This window comes from Saccopteryx bilineata, chromosome 8, assembly GCF_036850765.1.
Source record: "Saccopteryx bilineata isolate mSacBil1 chromosome 8, mSacBil1_pri_phased_curated, whole genome shotgun sequence".
Taxonomy (NCBI): domain Eukaryota; kingdom Metazoa; phylum Chordata; class Mammalia; order Chiroptera; family Emballonuridae; genus Saccopteryx; species Saccopteryx bilineata.
This window is the reverse complement of record NC_089497.1, coordinates 26063967-26084230: the sequence shown is the minus strand read 5'-3', so window position 1 is coordinate 26084230 and position 20264 is coordinate 26063967. Positions and strand designations below refer to the sequence as shown.

The 20264-nt window shown below is 38.0% G+C and overlaps 1 protein-coding gene across 2 annotated transcripts in view; it reads right to left on the bottom strand.

The window, feature by feature from the left end:
- Positions 1 to 20264, bottom strand: part of EPHA6 (EPH receptor A6) — a 903626-nt gene that overhangs the window by 498138 nt on the left and 385224 nt on the right. The gene's annotated exons all lie outside the window — the stretch shown is intronic.

Here is a 20264-nt window from a genome sequence, read left to right as displayed (position 1 = left end):
AACATGCAATCAAAACAAATGATAAACAAAAAAATAAAAGATAAACTTGAAAGTGACAGAGTTGAATGTGGGGAAAAAAAGAGGAGGAGGCATTCTTATTGTTCCGCTCAAACAATGAAAATTGTTTTATGGAGTTGTTTTTTTTGTCATCTGCTGCTTCCTCCCATGCTGATACCTCAAGGAGGAGAGTGCTCCAGCTGTTAGCATCAGGGGAGAGGTGTTGGGGAGATGGAGGAGGGTGTAGGGGGAAGAAATGGTGATGGGCGGAGACTTGACCTGGGGTGGTGAACACAGTGTACAGATGATGTGCTGTAGAACTGTGCACATAACACCTGTATAATTTTGTTAAGCTGTGCCATCCCAATAAATTCAATAAAAAGGATAAAACTATTTCTATTTTATAACATCAGATTTTTAATGTAATACTTTTTATTTTTTCTTCATGAAAATAAAAAGGCATAGACTTGAATACGGGAGGACATATTACTGAGATACTTCTGCTTCATCTTCTAAAAACAATTTTACAATTTGAAATCACCAGGGCAAATTTTCAAAAATAGTTTAGAATATTACAGTGTACAGCCTAAAGTAGTTTCTGTATGCATGAAAAGTTACAGTGAATTTTAGGAGAAGGTATATTTTTAATGGAAGTACTCAAGAGTATCATATATCTCAATTCTTTTCTTACTTTTTATTAGATCAAGTCTTTGGAATTCTAAAGATAACTGATTTTAAATATAAAAAGACTGTGCATAGAATGCACATCATTTTAGTCAATGCAATTACTGAATATTAGAATGTTAGCCTGACCAGGCAGTGGCTCAGTGGATAGAGTGTTGAACTGGGACACAGAGGACCAAGGTTCAAAATCCCGAGGTCACCTGTTTGAGCATGGACTCAACAGCTTGAGTGTCGGGTCACTGGCTTGAACGTGGGACCATAGACATGACCCCATTGTCACTGGCTTGTGCCCAAATGTCACTGGCTTGAAGCTCAAGGTCGTTGGCTTGAGCCCAAGGTCACTGGCTTGAGCAAGGGTCACTTGGTCTGCTGCAGCCTCCCTCCCCAGTAAAGGCACATATGAGAAAGTAATCAATGAACAACTAAGGAGCTGCAATGAATGCTTCACATCTCTCTCTCTCTCTCTCTCTCTCTCTCTTTTTTTTTTCCTTTTTCCGAAGCTGTAAACGGGGAGAGACAGTCAGACAGATTCCTGCATGCGCCTGACCGGGAACCACCCGGCACGCCCACCAAGGGCGATGCTCTGCCCACCAGGGGGCGATGCTCTGCCCCTCCAGGGCGTCGCTCTGCTGCGACCAGAGCCACTCTAGTGCCTGGGGCAGAGGCCAAGGAGCCATCCCCAGCGCCTGGGCCATCTTTGATCCGATGGAGCCTGGGCTGCGGGAGGGGAAGAGAGAGACAGAGAGGAAGGAGGGGGGGGATGGAGAAGCAAATGGGCGCTTCTCCTATGTACCCTGGCCGGGAATCGAACCCGGGTCCCCCGCACGCCAGGCCGATGCTCTACCGCTGAGCCAACCGGCCAGGGCCACATCTCTCTCTCTTCCTGTCTGTCTGTCCCTATCTTCACTCTCTCTGACTCTCTGTCTCTGTCAAAAAAAAATAATGCTCACTATTTTATCCAATGTAATCTACTCATTTTGCAAATAAAAAATTTCAGGTGCAAAAAGATTAAATAACTTGCCTGTATTAACATAGCTGGATAGCAGCAGCTATGAACTCAGAGTCAATCAGATTCTGACCAGTTGTTTTCTGTCTCTATATGTGACTAAACTACTGGGTATTTCATAAGGGAAAAGAGAATGGTATTCTGAGCTATAAATTCATGACTATGCAGATGGTAAACAGCAGACTAAACTATGTATTCAGGATATAAAATTTTGGGCCCTAGATATCCATAAAACCAAATGGACAATAATCTCTCTCTACTGTATATTTTCAGGGCATTCCTGCTTAGGTTTATGCAATTGAGCATTATGCCTTCTGTAGGTCTGTTACAGGACAATGAGTCTATAAATAGAATGCTCACTTTTGATATTCTTAGTGGGCACTTTACTACTAAGGGACAAAAGTATCATGGCTTTGAAGCTTTGAAAGTTTTATTTTGAGTATGGTATAAGTTTGCTTATGCCTATGTTTGTGTGTGTGTGTGTAGAGAAGCTATGTATGTATGTACAGCCACACACTTAATTCACAAATATACTTAGCAAAAATATTTAAGGCATGGATTTTTATGAGAAATGTGCTATGTTTGGATATTTGAATTTGGGTTATAAACATTTATCAAAACTCCAATAGTGGCCTTGGCTGGTTTGCTCAGTGGTAGAATGTCAGGCTGGCATGGATGTCTCAAGTTTGATTCCTGGTCTGAGAACACAGGGGAAGCTCCCATCTGCTTCTGCACCTCCCCCTCTTCTCTCTCTCTCTCTTCTCCTGCTGCCTTGGCTTGACTGGAGCGAGTTGGCCTTGGGTGCTGAAGATGGCTCCATGGCCTCTGCCTCAGGTGCTAATAAGAGCTCAGTTGCTGAGCAATGGAGCAATGCCCCAGATGGGCAAAGCATTGCCCCCTAGTGGTTTTGTCGAGTGAATCCTGGTTGGAGTGCATTCGGAAGTCAGTTTCTCTGCCTCCTCTACTCTTACTGAACAAAATAAAATTTAAAAATCCTATAGAAACATACAAATTGAAATATAGAACATTGGTCAATACTGTGACAGGTAAATATAAAATCTATAAAATGATAACAAAGGGCAGATCATAAAGGACCTTATAAATCACTTGAGAGAAATAATCAGCCATAATCCCACCACATATAAATCTGTCAACATTTGAAAATTTTTCTATTTATTTCCTTCTGACTATATGTGCATAGCAATTGTTTATATAAATGGGTGATGATATATAAAGATTTTCCAGTTCTACAGCACTTACAATTTTGGTAGCATTATTTTCATTCATTAAACATAACATTCTGTCTTATACATATAACACTTGTTATTTATTCTTGGTCATTTAGGACATCTACACATTTCCCTTTATGAATAATGCATGTTTTTACACACTTACAGTTTTTCTATGTCTTACCTGTCTCAGATTTAATCTAATGTAGAAATGGACTTAAAAAGTATAATAATTTTAGGGTGCTAGATACATATTACCATATAACCTCACAATTATTCCTGTTGTGTTATGAGAGTTTTGACCAAAACACACCATAAGCAGATATAAGCATTACCATTTACAAAAAGAAACTTACAAGGCATACGCAATGAAAAACAAGTCCAATTTCAGTAACAGAAAATTGCCTCTCATTTTAATTTTTATTTTTTGAGTTTTAGCAAACCAAGGTTATTTTGAATGCATATTAGGTGACATATTTCTTCGGAGAATTAGCTGGTCTTTGTCCTTTGCCAATTTATACCATATTCTATTCTTCATAAGTGTTTTACCCAGCTTACAATTTATTTTTATCTTATACTAACTTTGAAGTATGAAATTTTTATTAAACACATCTGTCCTTTGCTTTATAATTTATTTTTTTAAGTTTTTTCATTCACTATTTAGTTATGTCTTTACTTATATTTACTTTTACCTAAGATTTTATGTTTAACATCTATCTGTTTAATTACTTGGAATATGTTTTAAGGTATTTTCTTAGTTAAGAATAACTTAAAATATTTTAAATAATATTTTTTCTTAACAAATTTTATTCAATGATGTATAATTTTTCCCATTGATTTTTAAATGTATTTTAATTGTATATTAAATCTCTTTGCACAATAAGAAGTTTTTTCAAGGCCACTTCTTCACTTCTTTTGATCAGAAACTGTTTTTATCTTTGCCTTAGAAAAATAAATTCCTGAAATATAAGTTAATTATTCATTAGTTGATTAAATACACTTTTTAGGTTTTAAGGGGATATTCTTAAATGAGTACCCATTTTATTTTTTTAGAGAATTGAATATTATAACTTTTTTAAGACATTATTTATTCAATTTCAGAGAAGAGAGGAAGAAAGAGGGAGAGAGAGAAAGAGAGAGAGAAAGAAGAGGGAGGAGCAGGAAGCATCAATTCCCATATGTGCCTTAACCAGGCAAGCCCAGGGTTTCAAACAAGCGAACTCAGCATTCCAGGTCGATGCTTTATCCCATTGCACCACCACAGGTCAGGCGAGAATTCATCTTTTTAAAATGTTTTATCCAAATGGAGCGGCACTCCTTTGCACTTATGTAACATCTTCATTATCCTAGCAACAGAAGATATTTTTAATATACAAACAAAATGCACTGAATTTTTGGAGAGAATTATGGAAATCTCTTGCCATACTTCCTAAGCAAACTTTTACACTGAAAATTAAGAAAAAATTTCAGTGAATAAATAAAATAATAAGAAATTATATCTTAAAATGTGAAAATCTGAAAATAAAAGTGCTTTTTATACAATATTTAATAATACTATCTGTTTGCCATGTTTATGCATTAACTTGAGACAGTGCAGAATCTGAATTTTTGCTTTTTGGGGTTTTTTGTTTGTTTGTTTTGTATATTTCTGAAGTTGGAAATGGGGAAGCAGTCAGACAGACTCCTGCATGCACCCGACCGGGATCCACCTAGCATGCCCACCAGGAGGCAATGCTCTGCCCATCTGGGGCATTGCTCTGTTGCAACCAGAGCCATTCTAGCACCAGAGGCAGAGGCCACAGAGCCATCCTCAGTGCTGGGGCCAACTTTGCTCCAATGGCGCCTCGCTGCGGGAGGGGAAGAGAGAGACAGAGAGGAAGGAGAGGGGGAGGGGTGGAGAAGCAGATGGGCGCTTCTCCTGTGTGCCCTGGCTGGGAATCGAACCCAGGACTCCTGCATGCCAGGCTGATACTCTACCACTGAGCCAACTGGCCAGGGCCTTGCTTTTTGTTTTAAATCCTAAACATATGTACTCTTCTTATCTATCAAATAAATAAGCAACAATAATTTTAGCCTCTTTTGACTCCAAAATTGTTTACCTACAAAATCAAGCTGTTATCAGCTTAATTTATGTCAAGTAAAGGGTAATTCTTCTTATACTTTGCTTATGATGCTTCTGACACCTTTATAAGCTATAATTAGTATAAAAGCCACAGGTACATGGCTTTATTCCTCCTCTGACTGTGAGCCACCAGAGGTGGAAAAGAAAAATTTATAGAAGTAAAGAATGAAACTGAAATAAATGAGAGAATATTAAAAAGTAAAACATTTATAGAAGACAATTTAGAGGAAATTATTCAGTTCTAGATCATAGCACGAGAATGAGAATTTCTGCCTTGAAATATCATTAAAACTTTATCTAATTCTTCATAGATGAAGTAAGAGGATACATCATAAGATAAGGTCTACTAGAAAGCAAATGCAATTTGGTTACTATTTGTATTTTATCTATGATTGTGGATTGTTTTTTTATGAAGAAAACTTGAATAAAGACATGTTATATTAATTTATTTTTAAAATTTTATTTCTAAAAAAGAAATTATTTTCCAATAACTTAGTTATATCTAACATTTACTTTTAAGGTACTAATAAATTTTGTGCATGATGTTTACAAGAAACTATTCTTATAAGTAGTTTTATTAAAGTGATATTTAAGGAAATACTATTTAACAAGATTGCTAAGAAATTTCCCCATTATATTTTATTTAAATTTGACATAAATAATTTGAAAGTATGCTACATTTAAAGTGCCAATTATTTTAATATATTGAAATGTTTTATGTGCTTTTAGCATGGCTGTTTTCAATTCAGTTTAATCATATAAATGAAGCTTAAAGTGCCTTTGTAATACTTTAACATGGAATTTTATTGTGTGGATGCTACAAAAATAAACTATAAAATAATTAATAATTTTTACAGAATAAACATTTTGTTGTTTTGAGGGTCTGAATTGCAAAAATTAAGAGTTTGAGCTGTAAGAGTGAATTTAAACTGAATATTTATTCATTAGCAGTAACTGCACACTATTTAGGGTAGGTTTTTTTGCTTGTTTTTTCTTGCATGAATGCTCCTTGGAGGTATCAGTTCTGTACTAGATGAGATGATGAAAGCTTTCAGATTTTAAAAAGCCTTCTTGATTTTTATGGCTATCATTTCTCCTTTAGAGAGAAACCTTCTCCTCTGGAGCTCAATATTACCATAGAAATTTAAGAAAATAACTAAGAGACTCTAAAATTATCTTCAAAATGTATTCAAGAGGTACTCCTTGCAAAGAACCTTAATCTGATATGTCATTCCTGCAGCTTCTTTTAAGATTTGTAACCATAAATGCTTAAAACTTCTTCAGACTACTAGAGATACAAAACTGGTGAACAGCTGAAGAAATTGGGTTGGGGTTGATAAACTTACAAATTAGAAATGAAATAAATAAGAATAATCTAACTGGAATATTTTATTGATGATCTTTCTAGGCATAGAGTGATAATACAAAGAACTTCAATTCCCTGAAGCACAATTAATTTATTTTTTCTATTTTCTCCTAATATAGGCTAACATTTCCACAGGCAGAAAGAATGTTTTAGGTAAAATATATGGAAGGATATTATTTAAAAGATACAAGAAGACTGAAAATATTTCATAGAGATCTTTGAAATGGTATAAAAATAACATTTACCTATAATATAAAATATATTTATATTGTGTTATCTGTAATATTTATATGTGCATGCTTCCTGATGACTTGTAATGTCTATGTTCTTTTGATATTCTTTAAGTCATCTAAAAATTAATCTTATAAGTGTAAAACTAATATAAGCTGACAGCAATTCAGTTAACATTCAGGTGGCTAAAAATATTTTTCAGGAAATAATTCTGCATGTTAGTTATAGTTTAAATTTAATCATATAATTAAGTAGAATTTCAAGTAGTGTTTAATTGTTCTGCTCTTAATACCAGTATCTCACATTTTGTAAAACAGCTAAATAAAAACATCGGTTGAGTATTTTAAATATTTAACACTATGCAGCACATTAAACATTTATTTTCATAAAAACAGAATGAGGAAACTATTCCCTATTACTAGTGTGCAAGTCATATCTACAATTAACCAACACATTTATCTTTATGAAATGTAATCCAAGCTTTAAAATATCAAATTATGAGATAACTTTCAAATAAACTTATCCAAATTAATCTTAAACTCATAGATGGAAAAGAGTCAATCATCCACTCTTTATTTAAAGAAGGCTTGAAATAGGATGTCAAAAAGAGAGGGAATCCTTTTACATGAGCATTATGAAATAAAATGTAATACATATACTGGTGGTAAAACAGTACCAAGTGTTAGACCCGTGGAATCAGACAAGAACTTGGTTCAGCAACCTCGGTCCTTGAGTTCTGGCTAAGAAAGAATTCAAAGTCAAGACTCAAATGATAAGAGAAAGCTATTTAGGAATTCACATAGGTATAAGAGCAAGCTGTAGAAGAAATGGACTTCTTCTTACAGAGGCAAGAGAAGGGCTCCTGTAGCTTTGGGAAGGGGAGAGGCAAGAAAACCGTGCCTGGGAGAGGGAGGAAGGTCAGGTATCCTCCATCGTGAGGGTATTTATGGAGGTCTCAAGGGAGGAGCCAAAAAGAATATTCATCAGCTTTCGAGGTGTCCTCTCAGGGTCCTGGTCTGCAATGACTGGTTGTTGCCAGGGAAGAGGGTCTTTAGTCAAGACAGCTGGTTCTGCTGTCAGTCACAGCGTTGTTTGGTTTTGTCGTTTGTCTGGGCCTGGAAACACACCTCAGGCCTAGGTAAGTTGGATGTAGGTCAGAACCTTACTGTCCTGAGGACTTAATGCTTGAGGGTTATTATCTGGCCCCTGTTCATTCCCCCTGTAAGGGTGCCTAATCCACATGACTAGCAACATGCTAGGAGAGGAAAGGTCAGGGGAGGGTGTGACCCACATGAGGAACTGTAGGAACGGCCAGGGGGTCTAAGCCCCAGGACCACAGATACACTAGGGGAGGAAAGATGAGGGGAGGGTGTGACCCACATGAGGAACTGTAGGAACGGCCAGGGGGTCTAAACCCCAGGACCACAGATACACTAGGAGAGGAAAGGTCAGAGGAGGGTGTGACCCACATGAGGAACTGTAGGAACAGCCAGGGGGTCTAAGCCCCAGGACCACAGATACACTAGGGGAGGAAAGGTCAGGGGAGGGTGTGACCCACATGAGGAACTGTAGGAACGGCCAGGGGGTCTAAACCCCAGGACCACAGATACACTAGGGGAGGAAAGGTCAGGGGACGGTGTGACCCATATGAGGAACTGTAGGAACGGCCAGGGGGTCTAAGCCCCACGGCCACAGATACACTAGGAGAAGGAAGGTCAGGGGAGGGTGTGACCCACAGGAGGAACTGTAGGAACGGCCAGGGGGTCTAAACCCCAGACCACAGATACACTAGGAGAGGAAAGATGAGGGGAGGGTGTGACCCACAGGAGGAACTGTAGGAACGGCCAGGGGGTCTAAGCCCCAGGACCACAGATACACTAGGAGAGGAAAGGTCAGGAGAGGGTGTGACCCACATGAGGAACTGTAGGATCGGCCAGGGGGTCTAAACCCCAGACCACAGATACACTAGGGGAGAGGAAAGATGAGGGGAGGGTGTGACCCACATGAGGAACTGTAGGATCGGCCAGGGGGTCTAAACCCCAGACCACAGATACGCTAGGGGAGGAAAGGTCACCTGGGGGCCAAGTCCTTGTTTTTCCAGTTGTGTCTGCTGCTAGCCTGGTGACCTTCTTTACCCAGCTTACCGTCCTTTTCCACTCATGTCTGTCCTAAGTGCCTACCATACATATTTTAGACATTTAGTAATTCTGCAGAAGAGTAAAATTGGTTTTTAAAGAAAAAATTGGAAGTGACTGAAAAGTGCATTTTTACTCATATATATTTATCATCCTTGATAATATGTAATATGGATCACACTTTAAAAGAATGAACACAAAATATTTAATGAGTCATGTTATAATTCCTTGAAAAAAATAAAATAATTACATTAGAAGGGACATCAAGGTAAATGAGAAAAACAATGACAGGACTATTTTGTAAAATACATAGCAGAGCACAAAGGTATCAATAGCTATGAAGTCTATTTAGGTCTTTTAGAATGTCAAAATAATTAGAATAGCATTAGGAAAATTATGAAACCACAGTTCCATTTTTTTGTTTGTTTGTTTTTAAAGCTTCATTACTAAAAAACTGCTCAATGCCTAACATAATAAATGTGTGGTCAGACAACTAAGATCTCTTTTTAATACTAAATTAAATATAAACATTCACTGCCTTTCATTTCACTATTTAATCATTACGTGTATTTTAAAGACTGTGTACTAAGTAAAATATCAGGCATTTAATTCTTAAAAATGTGTACTGAGTCATATCTTATTTTATTTAGTCTTGTTTATAATGAGGCAAGCTCTCACTTCTAAATCTTAGAGACTGAATGACAGTTGGTTTCTCCATAATAAGCATCATGTCTCCCATCCAAGTACTAACCAGGCCCGACCCTGCTTAGCTTCCGAGATCAGGCGCGTTCAGGGTCGTATGGCCGTAGACAATAAGCATCGTGTCTCAAACAATCATGCCTTTTATTTTCACCACATGGCGTACAGCAGAGAACGTGGCACACCACGGCCGCAGCCTGCATGTGTCTGCTGACTAAGACGTCCAGGTAAATAGGCAAAAACAACAACATTACTATTTTGTAAAATGTTTCCTAGCTGGCTTGATGAGTGTGCTACTTTTCAATTACACAGTTCCAGACCCTGCTTAGAGTTTAACGCTCAGCTACTGCCATCTTGAAATTCTTAATAATTTTATCTTTGAGCTCATGTTTTGTAAATGAGGTCTGTCGGGACTATGGAGCATGCATTAGGAGCTTAAAGCCCGAGCTGTAGGTAAAGTCAAGCCCCGGGCCACTTCCCCACATCCCGGGCATGTGTATTCCCCCAGAATGCTTCCCTGCTCTCCACAAGCAGTCTTCCGATCCAGGCTTTAGCTCTTAATGGGTTGGCCTCTGAGGAGGGAGGACCACCTTCCAGTGTTGTCTCCTGTCTCCCGTAGTGATCTAACATGTGCACAGGAAGGGCCTGGGTTAGCCCTGAGAAGTGTAGAGCTCTGCCTGTGTTGTCTATTTCTGTTCTGCAGAGGCCATGCTTTAGAAGCAGAAAGCTTCTCACCCACCACAGGCAAGTAGTTGACAGTTTCCAGTTATGAGATGTAAAGACCTTTGGGATTCTCCCTTCCAGTGTGGGTTTAGAAGTCCCCGGAAAACTGGGGCTACCTTTATTCTCCCTATAGGTATCCCAGTGTAGATGGAGAGATGGAGTACTCCCTGGCTGCCTCAGTGCCTGGGGACAAGCTTTGCTCCTCTTTTCACCCTTTCCACTTGTAAAGCCAGAGGCACAGCCAGGGCTGCCACTATCAAAGCAGCCCGGCCCATGCAGGTTCGCATTGCATTTGGACAGTCGGCAAAGAAACAACGGAGCCAAAAACTGGTGGGCCATAGTCTTTAATCCTAGCTTGCACCTGGCGGGCAAGCAAAAACACACACTGGGCCTCAAAACCCACTCACATTCAGTGCTCACAAAGCTACTGACTAGGGAAGTCTCTAATACAAAGTCACTTCTCTGAGGCATGATTGGATTGTACCGCCCCACATCAAAAAGGGTGGGAAAGGCTTAATCCCAAAACCAAGCCCCAGGCTACAAGAATTCTGCCTGCCTTTAGCCCACCCCAACACACATTAATATCACCTGGGTGACGGGCCTCCTCGTGGGCAGCGTCATCTTTAACAAAGTGAGCATAATACATTTTATCTGCCCAACACCACTTCTGGTTTATATTTGTTTGTTCTGATTTTCTTGAGACACCCTTGAGGATTAGAGATGGGTGGGGGTGGGACAACAGAAAAAGAATTGTGTGATTTCAATGTCTCTGAGTTAAATGATCTTATATCTAAATTTAAAAGTAGCATTGAGGAATATAAGATGAATGGTAAAGTTTATGATATTAATTTAGTTGTTTTAAAACTAAAGATTTAGTTTTTCTTTACTTAGAAGGACATCAAATGGCAATTACTAAGCATAATGACAAGTTGAGAGAGAAATTATGGAAGGAAAAGCTTTATATTTTAGTTTTATTCTTATTTTTTTATTAATTTTCTGGCTTGTCTTTATTTACTTATTTTTTTTTTTTTAAATGAGAGGCAGGGAGGCAAAGAGACAAACTCCTGCATGTCCCCGGACGGGGATCCACCCAGCAAGCCCCCACCAGGTGGTGCTCTGCCCATCTGGAGCCGCTGCTCTGTTGCTTGGCAACTAAGCTATGTTAGCACATGAGGCGGGCCATAGAGCCATCCTCAGCGCCTGAGGCCAACTTTCCTTGAACCATAGAACCATGGCTGTGGGAGCGGAAGAAGATAGATAGATAGATAGATAGATAGAGATAGAGATAGATAGAAAGAGAGAGAGAGAGAGAGGAAGAGAAGAGGGGAGGGGTGAAGCAGATGCTGCTTCTTTTGCTTATGCATTGTTTTTCAACTTTTACTAATATTTACATTAAAGTAAAAAAGGCTTTTAGAAAATATTTTTTAAAACCGTGGTGTTTAATATTAACCACATATGAATTATTGATAGTTACCCAAATCAGTCCATTTGTATTGTAGGCAGAATTTAGTTGATGAAATTAAATTGGCCCCATTTTCAAAACAAAGAATGATACTGAAATAGACAAATAATTCGTAGACACTTCTCTTATTATAAAGTAGAGCCTAACATTATATAATATAGATTATATAAAATATTATCATTTACACTTATTTTCACTGCTAACTAGGTTTATTTTTATAGGATTTAAAATATTCAATCAATAACTTCTAGTAGTATTTTTCAATCTGTACAAATGCCATTAAAATTGTTGATGTAGTAATAGAAGTATTAAAAGAACAATAAGATACTGTTTTATACAAAAGAAAATACTTTGTCACCTTTCCTGAAAAAAATGTGCAAATCAGAATTTCTCAGGGAAACAACTAATGACTCTAAGAGCTAATTGCTTAAAATCAAATTTAGGATTAAACAAGTTTTTCAGGCCCTGGCCGGTTGGCTCAGTGGTAGAGTGTCGGCCTGGCGTGCGGGGGGACCAGGGTTCGATTCCCGGCCAGGGCACATAGGAGAAGCGCCCATTTGCTTCTCCACCCCCGTCTCCTTCCTCTCTGTCTCTCTCTTCCCCTCCCGCAGCCAAGGCTCCATTAGAGCAAAGATGGCCCGGGCGCTGGGGATGGCTCCTTGGCCTCTGCCCCAGGCGCTAGAGTGGCTCTGGTCGCAGCAGAGCGACGCCCCGGAGGGGCAGAGCATCGCCCCCTGGTGGGCAGAGAGTGGCCCCTGGTGGGCGTGCCGGGTGGATCCCGGTTGGGCGCATGCGGGAGTCTGTCTGACTGTCTGTCCCCGTTTCCAGCTTCAGAAAAATACAAAAAAAAAATAATAATAATAAACAAGTTTTTCAAACAATGTATAATCAACAAGAAAAAACATAATTGCTTTAAAGAATGGCTCATTGCTTATTAAAACCTTTTGTTACAAATTCTGTAAGTACAGCACCAGAAGATTTAATGAGCATGAAACTTAGTACATGCTAAAGAATACATACACAATAATATTTTGTTAGCTTTTAAAGAAATTCCTGGTTATATTTAAGGCCTTGCTCTTTTTATTCCCACTGCCTAGCATAGTCTTATTTTATATATTCACACATATTTTTTTCTCTTTCATTTATGATCAGCTTAAGTATTATATTATCAAGAAAGGTGTTTTTGGTTTTCCTATGCAAAAATGCCTGTCTCCTCATTACTTCTAAATCTCTTACCCTGCTTATTTCTTTTTCATGGAACATATCATTATTCAACACTAAAATATAATTTCCATGAAGACAGGGACAATGTTAACAATGTATTTGGTTTTCTTTTTTTTCCTTTATTGCTATGACCCTAGTACATAGAAAAATTCCAGACAAATAATAAATACTCAAAAAATATTTTTGAATAAATTAATTAATAAATTAATGGAACAAAACACTAATTCAAACCATTTCTAATTTTTGTTAATGTGGTTAACAGAGATATATTAAATTACAGATGATGTAGGTCAAGGATATTCTTAGTAAAATAATATATACAGCAAGGAGCTTACATACTGGTCAGGAAAGCTAACTATTACAAAATATCGTTATGGTCCAGTGAGGGGGAAACATGTGGGCTATTGTACATAAGTGACTGGGAGCAGTTCAATTTCTGTACTTAACTGAGAGCTGAGCCAGTGACTAACCTCAGTGAATTAACTGCTAAGGTTTAAGGGACTTTTCTATACCATTCATTTATTAAAAAGATTCATGCCACAAAATGACACCATACTTGGAAGTAATTTAATGTTTCTCAGGAGTAAAAACACAGTCTACAACTGTCCAGACTCTATTATAATTTAATATTTGGGTGGACCATAAAGTTATTTAGTTATGATTAACTAGACTGACATTTTAATTATCTTCTATAAATTAAATATTCAGTGTACCTTTCAGAAGAGAAACACTTTTCCTGAGTAGATAAAAAATGTTACACTTCAATGTAAGGTGTCTTGTTTTTGAATATGTAATTTTCTTATGTTTAAGAGAATGAAAATACAAATAGTACAGCATATCTGTTACTTTAAATTATGGTTATTGCCTGTGTCAAGTTATCCTGCTAGTGGTTTGCATTCAGTGTATTTTTGTAAGCATTTAATACTTTTATACTATTAAAAATAAAATAAAATAAACTTTCATACTATTTTTTTTTTACTTTGAATAGACTCACACAGGGTTTAGTAAATAGAGTATTTTCTGTCAAAGATTTTGAAAATACAGTGAGGACTGTGGGAGAGATCCAGATATAAAATACATTAAAGTACAGATATAAAAATGAATGTTTTACAGTGTCCCTAATTATCTATTTGAAACAGACTGTATTTCTTAAATGCAATGAATTGTAAATTAAATAGATGTCTCAAATTTAGAAATGTATGTTTAATTTTGTTGATTTAAATCAATTTTCAATGTCAGTTCAATTAATTTATGAGCCGTTATATGAAATAAGCAATCAGCATGTGAGACTAAGGCAAGGCCTATACAGAATAGTCAGCCAATGGCAGAGATAAAGAGTGCTGAATTTACATTTTGAGAAGCCAATGGTTTGGGCAACCTGTCTCCGACAATAATTGCTTTAAAGATCCGTTAGCAAATATCAGCAGAATCGGTTTGTAATTTAGCATGTCTTCCGCTCTGAACATGGTCCCTAAAGGTTTTTGCACATGTCAGGATGTCTGCAAACACAATTTATTTCAGGTTGACTCTTCATGATTAACATTTTCCTGTACTGTCTCTGAACAAAATAATTCCTTTTACTGAACTACACACCCGAGTTTTCCTATCATGAAGTGAAGGTTAGAATCAAGTGTTTCCTATGTGCTGTTTTCTACTTTTGCTCTCCAAACTCCTTTAAAGACTATTTAAATAAACTATGAAAATAAAAGGTTACAAATATAACTCTTAGGGATAATAGAAGTCAGTTAATTAAGGTTTATTGCAAAGATTTCTAATTATGAGAGCCGTAGTCTTAAATCTGTAATTTTATTTATCCAACTAGAATCAGAAGAATCAAGAAATGCTTCACTTAACTACAGCTAAGTGGTTCTAAGTGATTTGGCAAAGTTTTTTCTTACATTTGCTTACCTGTAAATAGATAACAAACAATTAAGTCAAGGTTGTTTAATGTACTTTCCTTTATGTTTCTTAAATATGGAAAAGATTACATGAAGAAAAGGTAATTCAGAGCAAACTGGCTCTTTCTCCTCATGTCCCACGCTGTGCATACATAGAGCTGAAGTGCATAATTAACACAGCGGTCTTTTTCTTTCGGTCTCTAATATTTCATTTCCTTGCTCATACAAACATCAGCTCATGAACAATATTATTTTTATGCTAATATTCTTTCCCCTCTTTGTGGCCCTAATAATATACCAGCATTTTCTGATAAATGCTGTTTTCTCTAACTTGTCTTGGTTAATTTGCAGACACCATTCATTTTTCCAAATTTTAGGTGAAATCTCCAGATCCTTCCTAAAGTCTTTCTGTACTTCTGCAACAGACCAACTACCTTGATGCTTTTGATATATTAGTCATCAGTGCCTAATTTCTCATTTTGCCTAGTCACATTCTAGGCATTTCTCAGAACAGAACTTCGTTTAAATGCCAGTTCCTCAGGAAGAGCAGACCTCGTGCTCCAGACCCGGAGAATGGATGCTGTTCGAGCACCCTGCGCTTTTCAGTTCTTTGTGGGAACCAAACACAGTACTGATCCCACAGTCGTCAAGTTACTTGTGAATCATTAGCCTTCCCACCAGAGCGTAAGGTTTATGAGGGCTCACTCGCCATTGTTCATATGTTGAAAATATTAAAGGTTTATGAAGAGCACATACTGCTAAAACAATGATATATAGTGTGTCCGTAAAGTCATGGTGGACTTTTGACCGGTCACAGGAAAGCAACAAAAGATGATAGAAATGTGAAATCTGCACCAAATAAAAGGAAAACCCTCCCAGTTTCTGTAGGATGATGTGACAGCATGTGCGCATGCACAGATGATGACCTAACGCTGTATACAGCGAAGCAGCTCACGGCCATGCCAGTAGAGATGTGGATGGTACAGAGGAAAGTTCAGTGTGTTCTGTGGCTCACTAAATTCGAATCCGTGACCAAAGTGCAACATGAATATCAGCGCGTTTATAACGAAGCACCACCACATAGGAATAACATTACTCGGTGGGATAAGCTGTTGAAGGAAACCGGCAGTTTGGTGGAGAAACCCCGTTCTGGTAGGCCATCAGTCAGTGATGAGTGTGTAGAGGCTATATGGGACTGCTACCTAAGGAGCCCTAAAAAATCTGTGCGTGAGCCCACATCGAACTGCACTGAATAGGTATAAAACTGGGAGAGTTTTCCTTTTATTTGGTGCAGATTTCACATTTCTATCGTCTTTTGTTGCTTTCCTGTGACCAGTCAAAAGTGCACCATGACTTTACGGACACACTGTATAACCTACAGATAATGTAATAAATCATTTACTCTGGTCCATTCAGTCCAAGGCAATTGTGCTATTATCAGATAACTTTGGAAAAGTGCTTCTCAGGCTCTTCAAAGAGAATTTTTAAAGACACCCAAGTGAAATGATCAGAAATCCTTTCTCTATCACAGCAGTAGTATTATCTTTTCAAGGCTGTATACAATGATCTCAGCTGAAGTTTGGTTAGTGGACTCTCCAGTTTCTATAAGCTCTTTTTTTTTAACCAACAGGAGGATCATGGACCACTTTTGATATAAGAATAACTGACCCATCCACAGATAAATTATTCCATAATGTTACATTTGCCTAAAGTATTTTTAAAGATGTGATTTTCTAATGTCAAAATTTTAGGCACAAGAAGAGAGGGGTTTCTTGGTATCTATAAGGCCAGTAGTTGTGACCATCATGGCTGTACAGATGCAGGTTCCCATTAGATTTGGGCAGACAGTAAAGTAACAGTGGAGCCAAAAAATGGTGGGCCATTCCTTTATTCTAGCCTTGCATTAACAGGCGAGTAAACATACTCAGGGCTCCAAAACCCTGACACATTCTCTAGTTCCACAACCAGGAGAATCTTTTCTGGTTTCTCGCAGAATCAAAGGCCCCCACCATTCAGTCTCAGTCACCTCTGGTTCCCCATCTGCGCACTTTTTCCCTTCTCCTCGCTGCACAAACTGGCTTCTCCTTCAACACCCTGCCATCTTGGCTTCCTTCTCCTTCCTCACTCTGCAAAACATGGCTTCCTCTTTCCTTCTCCTTTTCTTTTTCTTTTAAAAACTTTTTTGGCTCAAAACCTCTCAACCAGCAAACATTAGCATAACAATGGCCCTTCTCAAGCAGGAAGGTAATCCGCCATTTGCATTCATCTGCCCTGCTCTGAGGGCAAGCACACACATGGCTGCCCAGCTCCATTTCTTTTTTTTTTTTTTAATATTTTATTTATTGATTTTTTTTTAGAGAGAGAGGAGTGAGAGAGAGAGAGACAGAGAGAGAGAGAAGGGGGAGGAGCAGGAAGCATCAACTCCCATATGTGCCTTGACCAGGCAAGCCCAAGGTTTCGAACCGGCGACCTCAGTGTTCCAGGTCGACACTTTATCCCACTGCGCCACCACAGGTCAGGCCTCCCAGCTCCATTTCTAACAATAAAAGTGAGCAAACTCAAAAAATACAAATTTTACAAACACATTTGCCCAACAGTATCTCTGGAAAACATGGCATGGAGATAGTCACTCTTGCATATAAGGTTGGTCATAATATTAAGTACATATTTGGCAATATTTTGGTTCAGTTTAAGACCTTTATTTATAATATCATTTGCTGCTTTAAGTGTGTGGATGAGAAAGGGTGCCATGCTGAACCTGACAAGCTCAGGGAAAGTCTGCATGGTGGCCCTGCAGACTCAGACAGCTAAAGAAGCCACACAGGATGGTCTGAACTTAAAGCTTCCTAACTGAAAGCTATTCATGGCGGGTAGTCATGTCCTAGGGAGGTATTTTTCTCTTACAAAGATCAATGCTGCCTGATCAGGCAGTGGCGCAGTGGATAGAGCATTGGACTAGGATGTGGAAGGACCCAGGTTCGAGACCCCGAGGTCACCAGCTTGAGCGCGGGCTCATCTGGCTTGAGCAAAAAGCTCACCAGCTTGGACCCAGGGTCGCTGGCTCCAGCAAGGGGTTACTCAGTCTGCTGAAGGCCCACAGTCAAGGCACATATGAGAAAGCAATCAATGAACAACTAAGAAGTCGCAACGCGCAATGAAAAACTAATGATTGATGCTTCTCATCTCTCCGTTCCTGTCTGTCTGTCCCTGTCTATCCCTCTCTCTGACTCTCTCTCTCTCTGAAAAAAAAAAAAGTCAATGCTTACCTTAGTCTAGCCTGTCGTCTTTTGCATCTAAAATAAAATACTTGATAACATGTACAAATATTGATCGATTTACAACCTATGCAACTTACGACCATTTGACTTTACGACCACAATCGCTAGCCACGACTGTTCCATGTCTGGCGGCGCAAGCGTTGCCCAGCTGGGCATACGACTGTGTGGACCAGCTTCCGGCAGCACTACCATCTCTGCATGCACCATTTCAACTGTTATCCCAGACTCAGTACAGCAATTTGTGTTTTGTGTCTTGGATATTTTTCATCAAACCCCTCCCAAGATGTCTACCAAGAGGAAACTATCTTTGCAAATATTAAACCAGTTGTACTGGTAATGCAGTGTTTTACTTAAACCTGATGAATGTAAAAATAAGAAACAAAATGGTGTAGAGATGATACAAATGTCATAAAATGAACCAAGAAAATGATATATAACAATAATGGAAGAAAATTATGATACAATATGACTTAAAGACTTTTATAGCATCATTTCACAGTACTGTACATATAGCCTACTCACCTTACGAACAAATTGTGTTATGACCAGTCTGTCGGAACCAATCGTGGTTGTAAGTCGAGCTCTAGCTGTACTTAAAATGTAAGGGTCATATTCTTTTCCTGCCTCCTCAGGCCAGACATCCCCTCACTGTTACTGTTACCAAGTGAATCATTAACTGTTAACCCACTCATTCCTGCCAGCATGTACATTTTACTTTTTATCTAATTCCAGAGACTGCCCTGCTTTGCTTTCTCCCCTCTCCCTAATCTGTCACCAGTCAACTTCACAGAACCCTCTCACCTCTTCCCCTTGGATTCTGATGTAGAAAGTAAGAGGTGAGACAGCCATATTCCGGAGCACTTTCTCAATCCCTTGAGACCTTGTTTTCTCGGCAATTATCGACAGTTTGGTTCAGATAAACTCATTAAAAATTCTTACAGATTTGGAAGTTTAACAGCATCCTTCCAAAATTTATGTGTTGAGTCCTAACCTCAGTATTTCAGAATGTGACCATATTTGGAGATAGGGCCTTCAAAGAATTAATAAAGGTAAAGTGAGGTTATATGGGTAGTCTTTAATCCAATATGACAGTAACCTTATAAGAAGAGATTAAGATACAGAACACAAGAGGAAAGACCAAGTGAAAGCACAGGGAGAGAATGGCTATGTATTATATAACCCAAGGAGGAAGATTTCAGAATGAATTCAACCTTGCTCATACCTTGATCTTGGACTTCTAAGCTCCAGAATTGTGAGGAAATAAATATCTGTTGTTTAAGATACCTAGTCGATGGCATTTGTTATAGCAGACCTAGCAAACAAATACAGTGTATAAAAATAGTTTTATCTTTATAAATTTGTTTTACATATGTGTTTATATACAATACTTTCTTCTATAAGATAGTCATTTGTCTATGTACATAACTTATGAATGCTTCTCAAAGGAAGTTTTAAAAAGCTCTGAAGATTTTCCTGTATCATGTTCTGTAATAAATTATGTTATGGAAGAATTAAAGGAATCTATGCTTATTCGTGCCTAACTACATTGAAGTAAGAATCTATAGCGTTATAAAGGGAACACAACTGAATGCAAATGGATTTTTTTCTAAAAAGACAGTTTAAGTGCTGTATACAAACTGTGCCTGAACAATAGCATTTGGACATATTCCTGGATTTTGTTTTTCTATTTCTTTTCAGACTGGGTCAGAGTTAAGTATGTTGGCTAAAACCTTTTCACACTATAGATATGAATTATAATTAACATAAATTCTTACTATTTGTGTTATTTGATATGGAAAATGGAAGACAGTACACATAGGGCAACCGAATTTCAATTCATTTAAGATTTCACTTATGTCTAACATTCATCGGTATGAATGTGAATTGACTCATTAAAATAGATTTGTATAAGATTATATAAAATCTTAAATGCATAGACAACAGAGAGAAGCATTGCATCTAATTAACCATACTACTAAGAAGCAATATCAGAAATATCTTTCTGCACCTTGGGAAACAACAAGAAACAACAACCAGTAAATTGTGTAGAGCAGGGGTAGTCAACCTTTTTATACCTACCATCTACTTTGTATCTCTGTTAGAAGCAAAATTTTCTAACCACCCACCGGTTCCACAGTAATGGTGATTTATAAAGTAGGGAAGTAACTTTACTTTATAAAATTTATAAAGCAGAGTTATAGTAAGTTAAA